We start from the raw sequence: 21,045 nt of genomic DNA on the forward strand, positions 1-21,045 counted from the left end.
GTTCTTACCAAAGGCAGGAATGCTCTGCATTGTATGTAGGAACTAGTGTGCCTAAGAACATCTGTACTAAAATGGAGTGCCTACATTTATCTGGTTAAAGTTTCCATTAGAAAGCAGAGTCCTACCTCTCTTCTAATCCAAATATTAAAAACAGAAAAATGAACACTTGCTTATCACCTAAAAAGGACGTGCCAGCTATTTCTGCACATGAGCTTTATTCCCTTGCCATTGACATGAGCTTATTTATCTCAAGGAACAAGAAAGGGGAATAAATTACCCCTTTTGCAATCATAGCAATTTAGCTTTGCACTTTCCTTAAAGAATCAAAAGCAAGACTTACATTGATAACAGCTATTCTTATTTTTACAAAATGTCTACTTCAAAACAACAACATATCAGATACGCTTTACTCACTGAACGAAAATACCAAGTATTTTTCCAGTAATTGTATTGTGGTCTCAACTGTATTTCTGAATACTAAAGTTTCTTGAATTTAATAGAGCTCCATGGTTGTAGAGCTTGCTGAGCTTGAAGGAAGGCAGGCAGGTCATTTTAGGAGCAAACCAGCATAAACTGACTCAAAAATAAGCTTTTGTTTCCTTGTATAAAATAGTTTAGTAGACATCAGTTTACTGAGAATCATCACTGGCTCCTATCTAGATAACTCAAACTAGTGCTTCTCAGCAGAGCTCCTCGCATCAAAATTCACTGTTTTAAGTTCCCACTAACCTTTATCCCAAAATACATCCTATTCCGTATTTACCTTTTTACCAAAAGAATGGAACAACATTTGGGTTCCACCTTCGCTCTAAAATGTTTGAATATAGTATAACACTGTCCAAAAGTTCATTTAACAGTGCCCAGTTGCAGCAGAAAGATTCAAAACTTCTGCCACATTTTTTGATGTAGATAATTTCTTTGGAGCTTTTATATATTGAAGGCGTAGGCAGGTGAGAAATTAAAAAAACCTGATATTTTTGTAAGCCTCAGTCACTTAATTTGTGGTAGAAATGGCATCTTACTAGTAAGAGGATCGTATACACCGCTGAATATGGAATGGCTGAAGCAAGAGGGTAGCCTTCATCCTGATGCAGTGAACATTACTGTTTCCCATTGCCCTTTTCATAACGACCACTATCTAGATTAGCTCCAGGAAAACGCAATCACATACCATATTAAACCATCATGGTCTACGTTTACAAGTCATTTGGCAAACTTCTGGTCTCTGTAGACCTTTGCCTGAATTTCTGTGTGATTTGCATATTGCTAATCATTACATTCAGCACTGGAGTTCCCTTTGTAATTAGTTCTTTTAAGTGCATCAGAGCTTTAGAAGACATATATTCATTTGACAGTTTTCTAATTGCTTTTTATGTTGTCATCTTTATGGCAAAGGAGCTTTATGATCTTAAACCTCTAAAAGATTTTAAGTTTTCCTAGAATTTCATATTAAAGGGCTAAGAACTGTGGTCAGATTAAACAAGTCTAATTTGAAGACACATGAGGTCTTCCCAATGCATCAGTTCACTCAGACATTTTTAACCCTTTCTGTGACCATCAGACTACACAGAAATATGACAACCCACATCTTGCCCTTCGACAGTAAAGATTTGCTTCATATTTATTACTATCTAGACCAGACTAGCTGTAACAATAATCAGCTGGGATCGCTCTAGGAATTTTATTACACATACTAGCAAAATTCATTGTCAAGCAGATTGTTTTCTTTGTATCCATATTAAATGACCTTTTCTTTCATCAGTTGCCTGTGCATATGCCTGACAAGATTTTTTTCTTCCCTTTGCAGCATTTGCCTCAGTTATTTGTGGGCTCTCCCCTCTGTTCGTACTCAGTGGGGTCACATTATTCAGTCTTAATAAAAGGCTCCACAAGCCTTTTGCACCAGTAGCACTAATCACTTTTGCCATTCTACTTTCAACTTTTTTTATTAACAAAGGCTGGGCTGACATTAGCAATTCAGCAGAACAAGAGATCAGTAGATCAAAGCAGATAGTGCTGAGCACACTCCATCACCATCCCCACTTTGAAAGTTTCAGAGTTTCACTTTAGACTACGTGTCTTCTGGACCGAGCATCCCAAACACACACTTGGTTCAAGGCTGTCTGAAGGAGCAATGGGTTTGGACCCTCACATTTCCATTACGGATTAGAGAGGATTAGGTGAGTTACCAGTCTGACATTCTCCAAAAAGGATCTAGTCCATATGCTCTGTATAAATCAAAACCTGCCAGGGGATAATGCTTCAAAACACACTGTTTCTCCAAACTGAAGTACTAACAAATGTGGAAGCCAATACTCACATAATAGCAATAAAAGGAAAGAAAAAACCTCCCAGATGATAAACACCACAACCATAGCAAAGAGATAGATGCACTACTACTAACAAGTTTGTTTTTCGATGTGGATTTTTGTTTTGGAAGTTTAACTTGAGGCAATGAACCCCTGTTTTCTGATCTCCATATATGATTTTCTTTTAGTTCAGTCAGTCAAAAATGTATTCAGTACTAGTAAATGTCCTTTCTTACTGCCCTTTTTTTGATTTCAGTAATGGCTGTATTACATGACTTTTGAACATAGTATTCATTCAAGTTTATTGACCTGTCTTTTACTTCCATTAGTGTACCTCTTACTTGGCTACATCAGTTATTTTGCGGGGGGGGGGGGGGGGGGAGCGGAACACCACCAAACCTCCTCAGGACTCAAAACACAGTTGCAAACGTTTTGAGAAAAGTATATTTTTTACTTCTTAATAGGAAATTATTATTTTCTCTTGCTCCATTTACTGAAGGACAGGGTAAAGCCACCTAATGAAAAAAACAGATTTTTCTGACGCTACAGAATAACAGAATTGCAGCTTTTTTTTAATCCAAGATTTGATTCATCCAACTGTTCAAATCTCTAATTTTTAGCTTGAGAGAAGGAAGAAGTTCAACAACAATATACATTGTTTAATGTTGCTATTTTGTAAGTAAACGTTATATGAGATGAAACTTATTTTTGTGAGAGGTATTTAACTGATACCCAAGACCAAGCCAAGCTTTCTGCTCTTTGGTAATTGGGAAACTCCAGAACTTCCAGTCCTAAAACCAAGGCTGCCCCTGGTTCATCTGGAAAGTCTATCACAACTGGTTAGTTCAAGTATTTTGTGAAATATTCAAGATGAACTTAAAGAATATTTAAACCAGTGTCTAATATTTTTGTATTTAGTGGCAGATGAACCATCGAAGTGGGTTATATTCAGAAAGCTAGTGTGAACCTGCAATTCAACAAGTCTCGTTAGTTCTAATGACTTAATGGTTGCTAAATAATGCATCTGAAAAAAATGAAAAGCTTTGGAATTTACTACAACACGTGGTAAATTCCAAGTCTGCTCACGTCAGAGACTCTTACACTGTTTTCCTATCTTTTAATTTCACGGCTGGGGTATTTTTGTAGTTTATCACATAGTTTATGCAGATAGCCAATGCTTTCATTTCTCCCTCCCCTTTGTTTTCTTTTTTAGAAATGTGGAATAGAAACTTAATTGTTATAGAAATTGTTATTGTAAAATCTGTTCACAAAAGATGTACTTCATTTTATACCTGAGGCATAAGAGGAGTCTCTTTAAAAAAAAAAAAACAAACCAAAAAACATACTGTCAATAACTGCTTTGATAGAACAAAACCATCCTTTTTAATGACCTCTATGTAACAATCACCTATCCACTCATTGCATGCAGTAGATGCAAGTAGATTATTTACATTGTGAAACAACTAGTGTTAAAATGGCACCCATTTTTCAATCCGTGTGCTCTTGCAAGTCTCCATATATCACAATTGCATAAGACATTCTTGAAAATGTTTGAGGTCCCCTGAAAGGTATTTGCAAGAGATATTATCCAGTGTCATAAACATCTTGTGCAGAATGTGAATAATTTGTCTATCAGACAACATATAAGCAGTTCTTCCCTACACTTCAAACTTTGACTATTTAAATTTCCATATTACTGTTGAATCAAAGTTAGAATGTACTGATACTTGTCTTGTGAATAACCCATTTTTCTTCTAAGCAAAAGGCCAAAGGAGGTCTCAACAACTGTTTAATAAATTACTGTAGAACAGTAATGCTATTACTGAAATAATTCCCATCATGAAAGGTGATTTGAGTGTGAAAGCAGTCTTACGAATACCATCAGATCCTCTTACTTGGGATATTTTCAGTAAAATCAAATGTAACCCGAAACAGATCCCCTAGACAGTACATAAACACATTTTTATTTTCTTTTTCTGATTTGCATGTCTACAAAAATAAAAAAAAAAGTTGACTTAGTCACAAAAGACTCTGGGACTAAAAAGTCCATGATTTACTAAAATACAGCAAAAACTAACATCCAGATCTTCAATCAGTGTTAATCAGAATAGTTCCATTGAGGTCCAGTTTATGCTAGCTAAGAATCTGGCCTTAGATTTAATAATCTCAATGGTAATGAAGCAGAAAGATGGGTTTACAAAATCAACAGTGAGGAAACAGAAGAAAAAAGAAAGAAAGAAATATTCTGGCAGCAATCCAGCATTCATAACTGAACTAACGTTCAATTACTGTAAAAAGCTTTATGGAAATAAATGTTAGTTCTACATGAATCCCAAATGAGTTTATTACAATCAGTGCTATTAAAATGATTAAAATAAAGTGTTACTAATATGCCAAACAACTGTGATTGCAGTTTCATAAAACTAGTGTTTAATATCCATCAGAGAGAAAAGATTTTTTCTGTAATAACTAAACATAATGATGTGTCTAAATCATTTGAAATCATGACATTGATGATAATGTTAATTAGCCTTTTAGAAGGAATTAACATAGTGCAATGTGTAAAATACATTACAATACCTAAAGGTTACTTAAGTAACACAAAACTACTCTTAGTAGCCATTTTGTATCAGCAGACCAGGAAAATAAAAATCATTACATCATAAAATCATTTGCTTCTTTTCATTTTAATTTTTTTTTCCAAAATTCGAAGTATTTGTGAACATATTTTTGCTTAGAAGTTTTTGGTTATTATGGTACTCAAAACATAGAATATACTCACCATTTTCAGATCCCTAAATGACAGCTTAAAAAAAAAAAATGAAGTACTTACACAAATATACACTGTTAATAAATAATGGTTCATCTTGGGGGGAAGAACATGAAATTATGAGAATCTGTTCAGTCTGAATATTTCAAACAGCCTTTTCCAATGGAGAATAACACACTTTTGTTAGAGTGTAATGTGCAATTTTATTAGCAAATATATTTATGAAGCAGTTGTACGGCGCCACAGTCAGTGCTGCAATTTTCCTAATGAAAAAGGTTTTACTTACACACACTCCCCCCTTAGCAACAGATTTTAAACATAGCACATCTATGGAGTTAACAGTTGAAGCAGAATCAGAAGGATACCTACACAGAAGATGGTGCAACTCACACTGTATTTTCTCAGATCTGTGTTTCTCAAGAAACCCGATAGTATTAAACATTTAGTTTCCTATCTAATTTGGAACTGTGTAAATTTAAACACCATCCTTGCTGTTTGAGTGGAAAGTTAACAGCGAGCGTTTAGGACACATATATATATCTGTACAATGGTCAGAGTTAAATATCTATGTGGACATCTTGAGAAAGAATCATGTTTATAAAATCAGCGATAATGCTGCAGCTAACTGGCTACTAGTAATAGTAACTATTTCATTTAGTGTCTTTTTTGTTTCCTGGTTTCAGCTTTGCTCAGTATAAATACTCCAAGTGCTCTGACAAATATATATATTTCCACCCTTCAGCAGCCACCTGATGGATGCATTACTTTTTACAGCAATCTCTTATGGAACAAAGTTTTTAGTTCTATGCTCTGATATTTGAACTGTTGTTTACAAGATTACTTTCTTGCAGCTTTTACTTCCACAGTTATTTTAACAAGTACTGTAACTTTTTTTCTTCTTGACCTAAAGAATTTTTTATTCTGCCATGGTTTCTTTAAAAACAGCCTTTAAAAAAATACCACATAAGCAAGCATGGACCCTCTTCCCCTTTGCTGAATGGAAGGTAGTTCTGAAGTCTTTGAAACTCAGATGAACAAGTGACTAACAGCAAAACTGTACCATTTTTAGACAAGTTCTCTGAAAGGACAGATGTCTTATATGAGTCTGCTAAAGTCATAAAAACAAGTGACATTAGACAAATACTCTTTCAGCAAAATTCACTTCCCGCTCCATAAAGAGATCAAGTGCTCACTTAAAACATGATGAGCATCCTACATAAGAATTAGATGAGGATGGCAGATGGATGAATGCATCAGAAAGTTCCCACAATCCCTGCGTGCCAGGAGAGCCATGTCTGATTTCATTCCACAATCAAACATAGAAAGTCACTTAAGAGAGACTGGAAATGACTGAGGGATGAGACAAGAGAAGTTGTTACGAGTGCATGACTGGGACAATACAGAATAGCAACTTGGTGACTTCCCACTATTCCAGCATGTCGATGGAACAGAGATAACGGGGCTCCTGCTTTCTGCTGGCATTGGCACCAGCTGTGAAAGGTGGATTCCATATGTATTACCTTCTCTTCTCCTATTTGCATACTTATCTCACCTACTTTGTACAGCATAAATTACATCTGTAGATTTTCCATTCTCTGCAGATTATTAAATAGTTGTTTGTCTAGGTGAGCGATAAAGAAACACTACTTAGTTCCATGTCCTGTGATTTATTTTTAAAGCCAAACCACATTCACTGACAGGTTTATAGTCAAGTTAAAAAACAAACCTTTGTGAGGGAAACCGAACACGAGTCATTAAGATTTGTGTTTTTAAAGGCTTTTAGTCAAGTCATGTATTTTACATTAAACAATAACTGAATGGAATACAAGCTTCTTGAAACAGCATCTGAAACTCAGGACTCCCTACTCACAGGTAATTGCTAGTCTAACAAGTCATACCATCTCAGCTGCTCCTTTTTGTATCGTAAATGAATTATTTGCTGTACATGGGCAGATTGACTAGAAAAGACATATTTCTCCCGCTGAAGCTCATCTATAGTTGCCAGCTAATATACTTTACTGAAAAACAAGAGACATGAATCTCTGCTTCAGACTGAGAAGTTAATTGAATCGCTACTTTCTACCTCCCTTGGCATTGGATTGAGTTTGCGTGGCAAGGTTGTGGTAGCAGGGGGGCTACAGGGGTGGCTTCTGTGAGAAGCTGCTAGAAGCTTCCCCCATGTCCAACAGAGCCAATGCCAACCGGCTCCAAGATGGACCCACTGCTGGCCAAGGCTGAGCTCATCAGCGACGGTGGTAGCACCTCTGGGATAACATGTTTAAGAAGCGGGGAAAAAAAACAAACTACAAAATTCAGTAATCTCACCACTCCTTTCTCCTCCACTTTGAAAAGTTGCTATGACTCAAATTCCAAGACAGGAGGAGGGTGAAATTAACTGATAGATTGAGAACTCAGCCCCAGGAAACTGGGGCTTTCACTCACCAAGCTTTATTATCCCAGGAAAGGGCGCCAGGCACTGGATTACCCTACTTCAGACCTACCCACAGAGGCAGAGCCCTAAGAGAATATCTCTGTCAAACAAGAAGGTTTCCCTGCCTTTGGTCATGATTCTTTCAGGATGTCAGAGAGAGGTCATGAGAATAACCAAGATGATAGTTGTGAGTACCATGGACTTAAAAGAAAGTTCAGACATCCAATGGCAACAAGCTAACTTCTAGGAGCGATATTTCAAACAGTTCCCTTTTTATTAAAGGACTGAAAGAACAGAAGGAAAAAAGAAAAAAAAAAAAAAAAGAGATCCATAACAGAGTATAGCAGGCTCTTCAGAAAGGTTGATTCCTGTAGAGTGGAAGTTATCTTCTTGTAAGTAATTATTGGTGCACTTAATTGGCTACGGCAGCTGATGCTGCCTATAGCTTTTTTTATCTTAATTGCAGAAACCACTGAAAAATCCTCCAACCAATATGACTAAGAAAGCGTAGGAGATGGTTTACCAAGGTGTTTGTCTACAGCCCTGGATTTTGTGTCCTTTCATTAGGTTTTATGTGCTACTTTTTGTAGTGACAAGAAGAATTCTGAAATTGAGCTAACCAGAACACAGTGCATCTGAGCACTATTAGCAACGCCAGCCTATGTTGAAGCTAAATAATTCTGTTTCCAGACAACATTCAGATCTGACCAATACAAGCTATCTCTAAATGCAGAACACACATAACATTTTTTTCCTCACTCACTGCTCTTCAAGTTTAAAATTGCCTTGTGCGACAAGTGTAGTATACTGAAAGTGATTGCAAATTGCCAGAAGAGAAGATTCCAAGTACACTTCAGGAGCTGTTCAGACATACCAAAAGCTTTGAAAACTGTTTTTCTTAGATCTGTATTTGTACACAATTTTTTCAAATTATATTCTAGGATTGTTTCGTCTCTGAGAAATTTACACTACGTATTTTCTAGTTAGACATAATTAGCAGTGTATAAGGACAAAAATTGTTTTGCAAAGGACCGGGATACAGAAAAGTGGCCTTTCCAAATTGAAAAGGATTTTCATGATTCAAAATATCCTCTAAAGAGGGTCCATTGGAGACAACTGAAATTCATCTTTTCAGTGTAGTCATTTCATAACACAAACAGGAAAAAATGAATCATTTAAAATGAATAGCAGTTAGGATAAAGCCAAAATGTTTTGTTCTGAAAACTTCGTGTAAAAAATGGAACATTCCGTAGTGTTGAAGTTCCCCTTTTCTTCTCCCCTCTCTAGGGTTTTTGTTCAAAATTATATTTGGAGAAAATGTTTCATTAAATGCAACATATTTTTTCCAGTCCCAGTAGTCTCACAGTCAACACCATTTTTGGAGCTGTGATTTTGATGAGGTTTTAATCACAACCCTGTTGCTGAGATAATTCATACGAAAGGCCACTAACACCAGAATATACTTTTGCTATTCTTAAAATACCATTGACATTTAAAACAAAAACCCTAAAACCACCACTCATCCCACAAAGGAGTAGAACCAATAGCGCGCACACACAAAGAGAGAAAACAGAATGCAAAACACCTATAGCTTGGAGACTTAGATTAAAGCTGGAGTCCGAACAAAGGTGTCTCGCATTTCATGGAACCACCATCCAAGCTGGACTTCAAAATAGGCTGTAGCCCAGCAAATACAGTTTCTGGCATTGCTAGTAAAAGCCCATAGACATTGTACAGAAGCAACAGTACCAGATCTCAGGGCTGAGGTGGTTTTGCCATGGCCCCAGCTGGGCTTAGCTATGATAATAGCTGTTAAGTGGGCAAGTGATCATTGCTGCCTCTGCAGGCACTGGCTCCAGCAGAGCTGCGGGTGGAAGAGGCCTGATGCTCTCCAAGCCATCTCTGAGGAACTACCAGCAGCCCCGTGGGTGCCCAGGGAGGTGCTGGGGCAACTTGCAGACCTCCCTTGGGCACCAGGGAGAAGGCTATGTGCTGGGAGGAAGGTACACCCCAATAAGCCCGAGCAAGCTGAGACTGAAGAGGAAGGGACCGCCAGCACCCCCACCCCATTATCCTGATGCTGCTCCTTGAAAGATGAGCAGTATCACCCTTAGGAGAGGGCATCACAAGGGTGAGCTAGACAAACACCAGAGAAACGGGATGTGTTCCCCTTTGCCAGTAATATTTTCAGTGTAACAGTTCCTCTTTTCCCCCATTTTCTCTTGAACAATGTTTATTTATACTTCGAATGAGGTTTATCTTTCAAACTACCAGGTTATTAGCTATTGAGGGATAATACTCTTTTGCATCCTCTACTTTTGATCAGAAGTAACGTTCTGTACCAAAATCACCAAGAGAGTTATTGGGGCGGGGGAGAATCTGTTTTAATAGAGTTTTTCTGATGAAACATCATGTAGCAGAAGAATTTCAACTTAGGTCTGATTCCAATTGTAAATTAAAATTATTGCATAGAATTAGATGACAGAGTAAGACAAAAGTATCTATACTTTAGAACATTAGACAAAGTAAAAATTGGCAACAGTTATCTGGAGACACATTCAGTTCAGTTTTTTAATTTGTGTCAACACCCTTACACTTATGAGGAGCCCAGCAATAATATATCAAAATTTTATGGTTAAGAGGAAGTAAATCTGTCAAAAAAAGAAAAAGGTTGCAGTGTCAGATCGCCAAGAAAGTTGTTAGAAAGAATGAAGCTTAAAAAAAAATAAATAAATCCATGGGAAACATCTCAAAAAGCCTTTTAAAATGCTAACAATTTGAGTTGTTACATAGCATTAGTAAAATTATAATTCATAAATGGAGACAAAAACCCACAGAAATATAACCATATAGAGTACTTGTGGATGGAAAAATATTTTCTGGGCTTTCAGAATCATGGAATATTTTTAAGAAAGAAATGACAGGCACAAAATAAGCGTATACAATTGTAATAAGTTTCTCTGCTGTGGAAACAATGCTACTCAGCAGTAAATGGAAGTAAAAACAATTATTTCATGCCAAAATAAATTCAACTTTACATTTTATCATTCCAACAGTTTTATTAACAAGATAACAGTATTTTGTTCTCACAACTTTGAAAGCAGAACCATGTGAATTAATAGCTAATTCAGATTTAAAATTAATGAGCTTTACTGCGTTGATTTTTTTCCAATTTTCTTGAATAGTATTTCCCTTAAATAGTCTTTCACATAATGCACAATCTTATAAGTCCCAATTGAGTAACAATGAAGTCTCGTTAGTCTTTGTCACCTCATAATCATTCATGCTGCATTTTAAACAAGCAACATAAATTGCTGCCTTGGGAAATTATTTTGGAGTTACGGAAGAAATATGTGCCAGCTTAAGTTGTAGTTTGTTCTTGTAAAGCATTTTATACTAAAGAAGTTTTACTGGGCATACAAGAGTGTTTTCTCATTAAATTACATGGGTTTTTTTCTGCTAAGTGTGGGTTGCTTCTCACATATGTTAAATCCTAGCTGCCTACCTACTTCATAACAGCTCTATTTAAAACCAGCATTTTTCACAGAGGTGATAATGTCAGATTTATTTATTTAGTTTAAAGGAACACTTCAAAGGAATTCAAAAGAAGAGGAAAAAAAAAAACATGCAGAGAGAATTTTTCACGAGGAAGGAATTCCACAGGACAAGTTTGGTGGGGTTTTTTTGAGGGATTTCTTTAATTTCCCCCATACCTCATTGTCAAGTCATCTGTTTCTGGCATTTTGACAGAAAATATAATGGAATCAGACCCACATTTGTTGATCTACCAATTAAGCAATGTTGACAATTAAATGAAAATCTACCTCTGGGCAGAGGGCCAGCACAAATCTTACATACCACTTAAGCGCCGTTTATGACTCATTTTGAGACTAGATGGTAGCTAAGTGATATGTGTGTCTCGCACTGCACAAATCAACCCTTAATGGATGTTTTCATTTTACATGAAGATTCATGTTTTATCCTTCAGCAACATGCATTTAATAATAGCTTGTTTCATGTAGTTCAGTATTTTGGCGTTAGTTTTAGGGCTACAGGGTCAGAACATGTTTTTCCAAATCTGGCCAATCTCCATCACTAAACGTGGAAAGAGATCTACCACCGTATACAGTATCAACTCACTGTAAATAGGAAAGGTGCTTACTTCAGAGTTGGAGGGAGAACAGATAGCGAGCAAATTTTACAGAGACAAAGCCAGAAGATTAATTACTCTGGTTTACCACAGAAGTCATGCTATCAGGGAGGAGAAGGTGAAGTGTTGGAAATTTGTAAAGCTTTTGAGCAAAAGAAGCTTTTAATTAAAACTTCCACAATCTTGCAGATCATCTAAGACATACTTAGATCTTTGCAGAGGTAGCTTCAGGTTTAGGCACCCTGAAGATACTTATTTCGTCAAGAGAAAGACTGAGACACAGTGCTGTCAGAAGGCTCCCATTAGGGATTTATTTCCCTCATTTCCTTAAGTGTTTCCTTCCCTGTGTCTTAGGAGGGTATGAACAGACCAGTTGATTAAAGATATGGGCTTTGGTTCTAAGAAAACAGAGCCTTGATCAACCCAGGAAAGATAAACATAGGGGTTTTAAACCCTTGATTTTTTTTTTTTTTAATCTTAAAAAGACTAAAAGAAAAGAAGAAAGCCACAAGACAAGGATTCCCCAGCCCTCCACCCCCCATAGTCTAGCTATACATCTATCTTCTTTTATTCCATTTTAGTTTAGATAAAATTCTTATAAGATCTGAACTTTCTAGTTTATCATTTGACAAAGATAGGAGACACAGCTAGTAGTCTTGTATCTGGAACCAGTCTTTCGGTTTACTTAAGTATTTATGTAAGGTTTTCACTAAAGTATTTATTGACATGGAAATGTCTGTAACCTCAAATACAGAATCATGTTCTCTGACCAAATAGTATTTAGCCCATGCAAAATGCAGCTGCTTTAACACACAACAGAAAGACTCCAGTACACTAAACCCAAAACTTATCTTCTTCCCATGGAAAATGACAAAGTTGGGTTAGATACCCATCAAGTTCTTAATGCCCTGCATCCTACATCCTAAGAGCACTGAAAGGATTCTGTCTCTCATGAGAAACAGCTGGTTTAGGCACAGTTTTTGGACAGGAAGCTGACCTGTGAATCTTCAGGAGGACATACCTCCCTATAGCCTAGAAATACAGGGTCTGACATATCTGTTCCCGCAGAATTTTCTTTTGTGGAGCCTAGGTAGGTCCCACCTCAGCATGCAGACTCTTCTGGGCATTTCAGTCTTCCGCAGCTAACTCCAAACACAACATCACCACCTGAAACTCCTTGAAAACCAGTGTATTTCATGAAGAGCCAAAGTGTCTAGAAGCCAGACTGAATTTTGAAATTTTGGATTTACTGACAAAGATTACTTAGATATCTTAAAAACCTTTACCAGTCTGTAAGTATTAAAGAAAAAATAGATAGTTGATCCTTTAATGGCTACCTTTTCCCTGATAATCTGAAAAAGAAAAAGGTCATGAAACAATAAAGAATGTAGTCTAGTTTGACAGACTGAGTTGACAGATCTGTCACTAAAGTTTATACAAAGGTGATCTTCTATGCCAGGAAATGTACAAATTCCCAGTTCTTTTGTTTAACTTTTCCATTTAACAACCAAATACGCTGAATATTTTTCTCATGAGTTCAGGTACTTGGCACAGGAATGTGAAACAGAACTAAAGATATCTCCCAAAGGAGCTCAGGAAAGGAGCTGATAGTTCCACCATCATGACAAGACAGCCTTCTGCTGTCCTTTAACCACACACAGCATCAGAACAAGCTCCAGCTACAGGCCAGTGACACTGACATGCATGAAAACTGACTAGCACAGAGTTTTCCGCAGGAAAACTCTGATATTCTACTGCCTCCCTTCCTCTTGTGGGACAAAAAAATATAATGTCCCTTTCACATGAAATTTTGGGGAGACGGTGGAAAGCAGAGAGAAGTAATTTTCAGCATAATAGATTTGAATTTCACAGCGTCTCTCACTCACCTATAAGCCTTCCTTTTTCCCTCACAAGATTTGTAGGTCCTCAGCTCCTTCTCAGTCCCTAAGGCTTAAAAGGCAGAAATGAAAGATTCAAGAGCTCCCAGCTCCACATCAGGGGATCTGGAAGTACAGAGACTTCAAGATCCCTACAGAACAGCTGGGAAACCTGACCCATTATTAGATACCCAAGATCATCAGTCCTGTGACAGGGACCTGAGAGGTTCAGTGAACCCCAGCTCTTGGCTCAACTCAACAGCATTACCATGGTAAGGAACTGGAGCCATAGAGGACACATCAGAGATGAATGACCCCAACTTCCTTCTGCAAAGACTGCCTAAAGCTTTAAAAGCCTAGATTTTCCACCAGAACAAACATGAGAATGGTTAGGAAGTCATTAGGGTTTTGGTTGGGGTTTTTTTGGTTTTTTTTGTTTTTTTTTTTTTTTTTTTTTAAGAAAGAGTTATGGTTTTGCAAGGCATTTGACCTAAAAGAAATAAAAAAGGTATTTCACAACAAAAATCTTGTTTTGCTGGACAATTTCCTAACTAGTTGTAGTCTAAAGGATCTGTTCCTGACCAAAATTTCCATCAGTTATGTCATTCCCATATTCTTAAACATTTGCAGAAGAAAATTTTCAAAGAGCCAAGACTCCTTGTTGAAATGTCTTGTGAAAGAGGAAAAAAGTATCTTTATACAAGAGTTTGCAATTATTAATTGGCTTCACTTTTAATTAGTTAATGATCCAATTCAGCTGTGATCAAAGCACAACAGCTAGATAATTCAAGATAGAAAATGGAGTTAATTTACTTGGATATGATACTACTTTCCTAATGACTTTATTTCAATGGAGTTTCAATTAGTTATTAGGTTATTTTACTCATTAGTCCAACAAGATGTCTGCAGGCAATTAACATGTCACTCCTCATGAAAACAGAACATATATTTTTTCCAGAGGGATGTCTTTAAGATTTATGTTACTGAGATTTTTAAAAAAGTTTATGGAAAAACTAATTAAATATTGAAGCTCAATGAATTGGCCATTTATTTTTGTTTATTTAGGGGGCTGAATGATTGTAATTTTAAAAAAATGTACAATTAGTAAGAGCCATTTATTGATACACCATTTAGTTTTCAGTTCTGCTTTCCAGACAAGGGTTTCCCTTACCTAGACAAACACAGATCATACACACTTTAAGACTAGACCACAAATCAAGACATTCAGTTTTTTTAATAAAGGCATTCTCTCAAACAGGTAAACCATATCCCTGAGCAGTGATAAACCCCTAGGAAAAGTCAAAAACCAGAAGCTATAGCAATTACTAAATCAGAATTTATCAGACAGTTGAAGTCAATGGAGACTTCATATTCTAACACAGGGAAAAAAGGTCTGCCTTTAATCAGTAATAACTTCACAGCTAATGAGTAAAGACTTCCCTCCACCCAAAGTTGAGTATTTTTAACTTCTACATTACAAATTATTTTACCTTTCAAATTTACTACATGGTACCATGTATTGTACTAGTAATATCCAGAATGATTGAGCAAGGAGCGTACTTTGCAGCTACAAGCCTAAATCAGTAAAAAAAAAGCTTGCTTACTGACATATTTCCTGGGCACATACCTTCAGAAGAGAGCTTCCAGCGTATCAGTCTTTATTCCATGCCTTTTCTTAAAAACATGGAAGTACAAATGCTCTTTACTTTCTCCTTACCCAGAGACCCGTGCTCTATAAGTGCGTTCCTGTCAGTGACTGGAAGAAAGGATTTCCTTTCTCAGTTTAATTCAGCCAACAAATCAGAAATAAAAACCCAAACCCAGTAATTCATGTAGGTTTGGCCACAATGAACTGCATTTGACTGCGAGCAGCTCCAAAAATCTGACCTTCATTCCTTCATTGTAGGTGTTTAGCACTGATCCCTAATCACACAGCATGCGAGGTAGTGCTAACCTTCTCCAATTGCTATACTCATGTGTAGTAATTATATACATATTAAAATCTCACTTCCACACCAACTTGTGTTAGCAAGCTAGGACTGTAATTCCCTCTCCTCAAACCCACATATTGTATGAATAGCTATGGAGATTTTTTTTTTTTTTTTTAACCAAGAACAATAGTAGGTCTTCTAGCCTTCTTTTCTTGATTTAGCTGTTCCCAGTGGTTCCTAGGCTCTTAAGTACTCACCAGTCACAACAAAACACAGTGGTACAAAGTAGGATAAGTAGGGAAAGGGGAGGGTTTCAGCTGTGGTCTTGCAAACCTTGTTGCTTACAGGATAAGCAATTTAGACTACCCAGACATACTGGCCCTGGAGAAGTCAGGCAGAACTGCTTACTGGAGAGAAGCAGAATTAGCTTATCCTTCTAAACGTATTTCCCAAGAGACAAGATCCCACAAACTTCATCAGCCTAGCAAAAGTGCACAAGAATGGGTCAAACCAACTCGGAGGAAGAATAATGAGCTTGACAGCCAGCACTGCTGGGAAAGGCATATAGACAGCTGTGGAGACAGCCAGGCTGACAGGCTTTTTTATTGTTTTGTTTTTAATGGTAGTCTGATAAAATAGGATGATCAAACAGAAATGCACATTCATAAAGTCATTCTCTGACTCACTGAACCCTCTTCTCTGTTATTTATGGCGAGATATGAGGTCAAATCAGAGAGGTTTTAGTTGATGAAGAAAAGCTGCAGGAAGGATTTGCTTAATTCCAAGAAAGGGCAAGTTTCTTCTTCTTAAAAGAAAATTAATTGGCACATCCTTCTTAAGAACTAACAAGTTCCCAACAAATCTGATTTCCAAATGTAATTTTGCACAGGCAATTATTTTTTTCTCCAACTCAGAGTATTTGACTTCTTGTTTTATTTTTTAAAATAAGTATTTTGGAGGAATCCTCTGCTTGTGGCCCAGATAGTAACACCACACTACATTCTGTGGTTGGAGAAGTCTTAGTTTTATTTATCCAACAGGAGACTCATGGCAGTGTGCCCCACCTGCAGAAACAGTACTTCAGAAGTATTTCAGAAATTTTCAGAAAGGTGAACTCAGTTTGAGGGTCTTTCAGGTATCACAAGACTAAACTTTTTCCCTTGGGTGCCCAGTTTGGATGCAACTGCCATATGACTATAGCAGTAAGAATTTACGAGATGCTAATCCCGATTTACAGGATTGGCTTAGAGTCAGATTAACCTTCTCCTGTGAAATTCTTAATAACTATGTGCCCAAATAAATGTTTAACATCATCATCATGCTGTCATCACCCTTTACTGTGTGAAGTACTTATCGCATTCTTCAAGCAGCACTTACTGCCTTACAGGACAAAAGTGAAATTTTAGCTTTTGGGATGAGAAGAAATTGAGTACAAATGATCAGTTGGGGAAAAAAAAGAAAAGAAAACATAAACAAAAAAATCAAATCTAGTATCCTAAGGGATTAACCACCATGGGGAAAAATCCAGCTCCTTGCTTCCTAAATACTTCTGTAGGAACTTTAAGCTTTTAGGAACAGAAGATGCATTATTATCCCTGACTTTTTGACTCAGCAACCCTGTATCAAGTGCTTAGGTTCTCTATGGCACAAGACAAGTGTCAGATTCCCAATTTTTTCATATGTCATACCACTGATACTATCATTCCACAAACATTTCTTCCATGGGCAGAGCTTATAATTGTATTCACATCATCTTCTCAACTGGTCCCATACAACCAGTAAGGACAAACGGTCAATTAGGGAATGATGCTAGGTAAAAATAAAATGGGCGGAGGGGGAAGAAAAAAGAATGCTGTTTCAATGTTGTGCTGAAACTAATTTACTTGTAGTCGCACACTCACTTTCTCTCTCCATCTCAAAAACAATACGCTTAAGTCAGTCCTCCAGATTCTCTAAAGATAGAGACAGAAGTAGGCTCTTTGAACCTGGGCCTCCCAAACACTGAATTAATGTATTAGCCAATTTCCCCCTCAAGCTAAGGAGTCAGATCTAAATCTTTCCCTGTTGAGAAGAATACCTTATCAGTCCTGCTACAGCCACTTTGAGGAAAGTCAGTCAAGCAGCAAAGGTGTTCACCTTGGAGAACAGTCCTTACACTTTGGAGCGTTAAAGTATTTTATCTTAAAGAGGTACTAAGTAAGTCTGCACAGTGTCCCTACAAAATCCAAACCAGGTTGGAAGTGGTTGTCTCCACAAAGGGATCAGGTAACGCCACGCTCATCTGTCAAGACTAGACAATGGATGAAACATTCTCTATTAGGCACTTGCCTCTGAGCGATTTTCTGAACAGCATATGGTGTCATGAATATAGTAAACAAAAGAGTCTTAAGTAGAAAATGCATTCCAATATTAAAAGCCCCGTCATTATGAACTCTTTGGAAAACAGAAAGAGCTAAAGTCTTTCCTTGGTTCTTTTTTCATGAAAAAACCAGTTACCAGCAAGAGGGAATACAGCCAGCAGCATTATTTTGGACAGTTTCTAGTTCTGCAGTGTTTGATATGCTTAATAACTTTCAGTTAACTCAGGTAGAGGAAACTAATTATGAAATTACTACAGAAAATAGAATAGAACACTCCATGCAAAAATGAAACATATGAATATATTCGCAAATGCCAAGCGGTAAAAAGGAACATAGAAATGGATAAACCAAGGCTGAGCCAATTGTGTTTTGGGGGAGGTGGTGGAGAAGAAGAAAAGGATACGTTTTCAGATAAGATCAGACTGAATTTGGCATCTCAGACAAAACTTGTCATAGCAAGACAGTTAACACTGACAAAGCAGTTCAAATTGCTAAGCAACTAGAGTTTCTTTAGCTTGTCCTGAAAGTTCTGGATGGTAGATAAAATTCTCTGATCATCACAGAAATTACAGAGAAAGAAAAAAAATTACAGCTAGAAAACCAAGAACATTCAGCATCTAAGCAACTTCCAGTTCTTAAAAGCACAGCAAAAATAGCACATTTTTGACCATAAGTTTTCATAGGGTGAGGAAGCATCAGGGTGGCCCCATGCTTCCTTCTATTCTGGGACTCACCTCTCTATCTTACATTCCAATTTCATGACTGCATAGGGAGGCAACATACTAAGCCTGTCCCAAGTTAATAGCAGAGCACTGACATTTTTCTTGCTCAGATTTGCTTTTGATAAAAGTTTATTCAAGTTCGGAGAAACAGTCATTGTACAAATGCTGCATGAATATCTCTAGCAATATTGAAGTCCCCAGCAAGTAGAAGTGTTCAAGCTATTCAATGAACTAATTACTGAATTAATCTGAAGTTTATTAACCTTTTCTAATTAATGTTCTATCAAGTAATAAAATACAGACCATAAAGTCACCTTAGCAAAGTACAACAAAACAACTGACAGAGGGACTACATCAGAAGTCAAAGAAGAAGTTGCATGTTACGAAGTATATCATCATCTCTATTGTAAAGGCAAACCTGGATTAAGTAGTTCACATCATATAGGTTGTGTGTCACCTAGTCACAACAGCAGCTTTATCGGTTATCACAGAAGTCATAGTTTGTGGCTTCATTTTGAAATAATTTCCAAGTTAATTGGAAGTGAGTAATTATTCACAGCTACTGAAAATTTACAGTCTTTTTTATGTTTTCCCTTATGTGTATTGATTCTCTACTGATGGGAAATAGCTTTTCATTTCTAGGATATATTTTTTTGTGTGACTTCAGGGAAACTCAAAACATTGTTCTAAACTGAGGAAGCATACTGTGCTATTAAGAGACTGCTGCTCAGTTGTTACTCTAGCAGAGATGGATGATGAAAAGCATGCCTCCACTTTTGCCCAGCAGGACCTAGAATTGAACTGGCCTCAATCACAACTCGAGCAAAGCTCAAAGCTATATTTGGTCACTCGGTTTCTTTCTTCGGTGGGACGAGGTTAGAAAGTAGGAAGAACAGGAGCAAGAAAGCTCATGGGTTGACAAAGACAGGGAAATCACGTACCAGTTACTGTCATGGGCTAAATGAACTAAAAATTAATTGGGAAATTAATGTATTGCAAATTACAATAAATATTTAGATCCTGATATGGGTAGAGGTAAACAAAAATGAAAAAAACATCCATACACTTCAGAGAAACAGCTTTCCACCCCCTTTCCCAGGCTCAGCTTCAACCCAGGTGTGTACCTCTTGCAGTGCGGGCTCATCCACAGGCTGCAGTCCCTTTGGGGAAATACCTGCGCTGGGGCGAGCTTATCCACTGCCTGCAGTCGCTCCGGGTAGACGGGGTTGCCTTCTCCACCATGGAGCACGTCCTCCAACCTTGGCATTCCCTCCTCCTCTCCCTGTCTGGTGTTTTCTGCCCTTTCATAAAGGCATTTTCACAGGGGCACCATCACTTTCCCTAATGAGCTCAGCTCTGTCCTCAGGTGGGTCCGCTTTAGAGGTGGCTGGAACCAGCTGTGTTCAGCACTGAGCAGCCCCGACCTCTCACAGAGGCCAACCCTGCAGCCTCCCTGCCCCACCACCCCCGCCAAAACTTTGCCACGTAAACCCAATTCAGATAGCAATGTTCATTGCTAAAGCTGCATTTTTTGCAGGATTTTTCCAGAAAAATGCAAGTTTGATGCAAACGGTGCAGACCAATGTAAGTTTTGCAAATGAGGAACAAGGAAATCCATAGGGCTTTACACTCAAAAACCTTGGAAAATACTCACCAGCTGTGAGAATATTTTCCCTGGGTCACAGTTAGAGTGTAAAATAATGCAGTGACTAATACCTAAATGATGAAATCTACCTGAGGGTTTTTTTTCAGCTCAGAACCAATGCACAACATTCATACTCTGACTGCCTGTGAAACCCACAGGTAGTCATCCCACTTCCCCATTTCTGGTGGAAAACTGTGATACTAGGATACAAGGTGAAAGCTGTTTCTACCAAATGTTGCCATTTTTCAGACTTTAAGTGCAGAGTAATTCTTACTCCAGAGGTAATTCAGCTGCGCAGCACATGAAGTATGTGCAATTGCTTAACCTTCATTAGGGAAAAAACTCGAGATATAGATTCTAGTTGCACAGGCCTAGGTCAGACAAATCTTTCATTCACATCTCTGTACATTCTCCAGATTTTTCAGGTTTTATTATTCAACAAAATTTATTCTATACTTTAATAATGCCCCATTCATACCTCAAACTCAGAGGCTGCTATATTATGGGAAGCATTAGGGTTTTGCCTATAACATCAAAAGAATGAAAGTTGGGAAGCTGGGGGGGGGGGGGGGAGCTCATTTTTTGTCATTGCTCTGAACTGGTCACAGATTTCAGTGAGAAACTCCACAAGCAAAATGGTTCCCTCTGCTCATTCCAGTTGCAGGATTAGAACCTCATTTCTCATCACTGAAACTTTATGAATAAAAATGAAGCTGAGCCTCTGCCCTTTATCCTCTACAAAGACAGCTATGAAACTCTTTTATCCTGTTCAACCATCAAAGGTACGCTCAGAACATTTGACTAAATCTGCCAACAAACCAAGTTCTGTAATAAAATATAAATCTAGTTA

At 37.5% G+C, this 21,045-nt stretch overlaps 1 long non-coding RNA gene across 1 annotated transcript in view; it reads right to left on the reverse strand.

The window, feature by feature from the left end:
- LOC127016018 (uncharacterized) overlaps positions 1 to 19,720 on the reverse strand; it is a 260,108-nt gene extending 240,388 nt beyond the window's left edge. The window contains exon 1 of the long non-coding RNA XR_007766414.1: positions 19,675 to 19,720. This is a non-coding gene — a long non-coding RNA (uncharacterized LOC127016018). The remainder of the gene's footprint in view (positions 1 to 19,674) is intronic.
- Between the last annotated feature and the right edge of the window lie 1,325 nt (positions 19,721 to 21,045).

Source organism: Gymnogyps californianus, chromosome 4, assembly GCF_018139145.2.
Source record: "Gymnogyps californianus isolate 813 chromosome 4, ASM1813914v2, whole genome shotgun sequence".
Taxonomy (NCBI): Eukaryota; Metazoa; Chordata; class Aves; order Accipitriformes; family Cathartidae; genus Gymnogyps; species Gymnogyps californianus.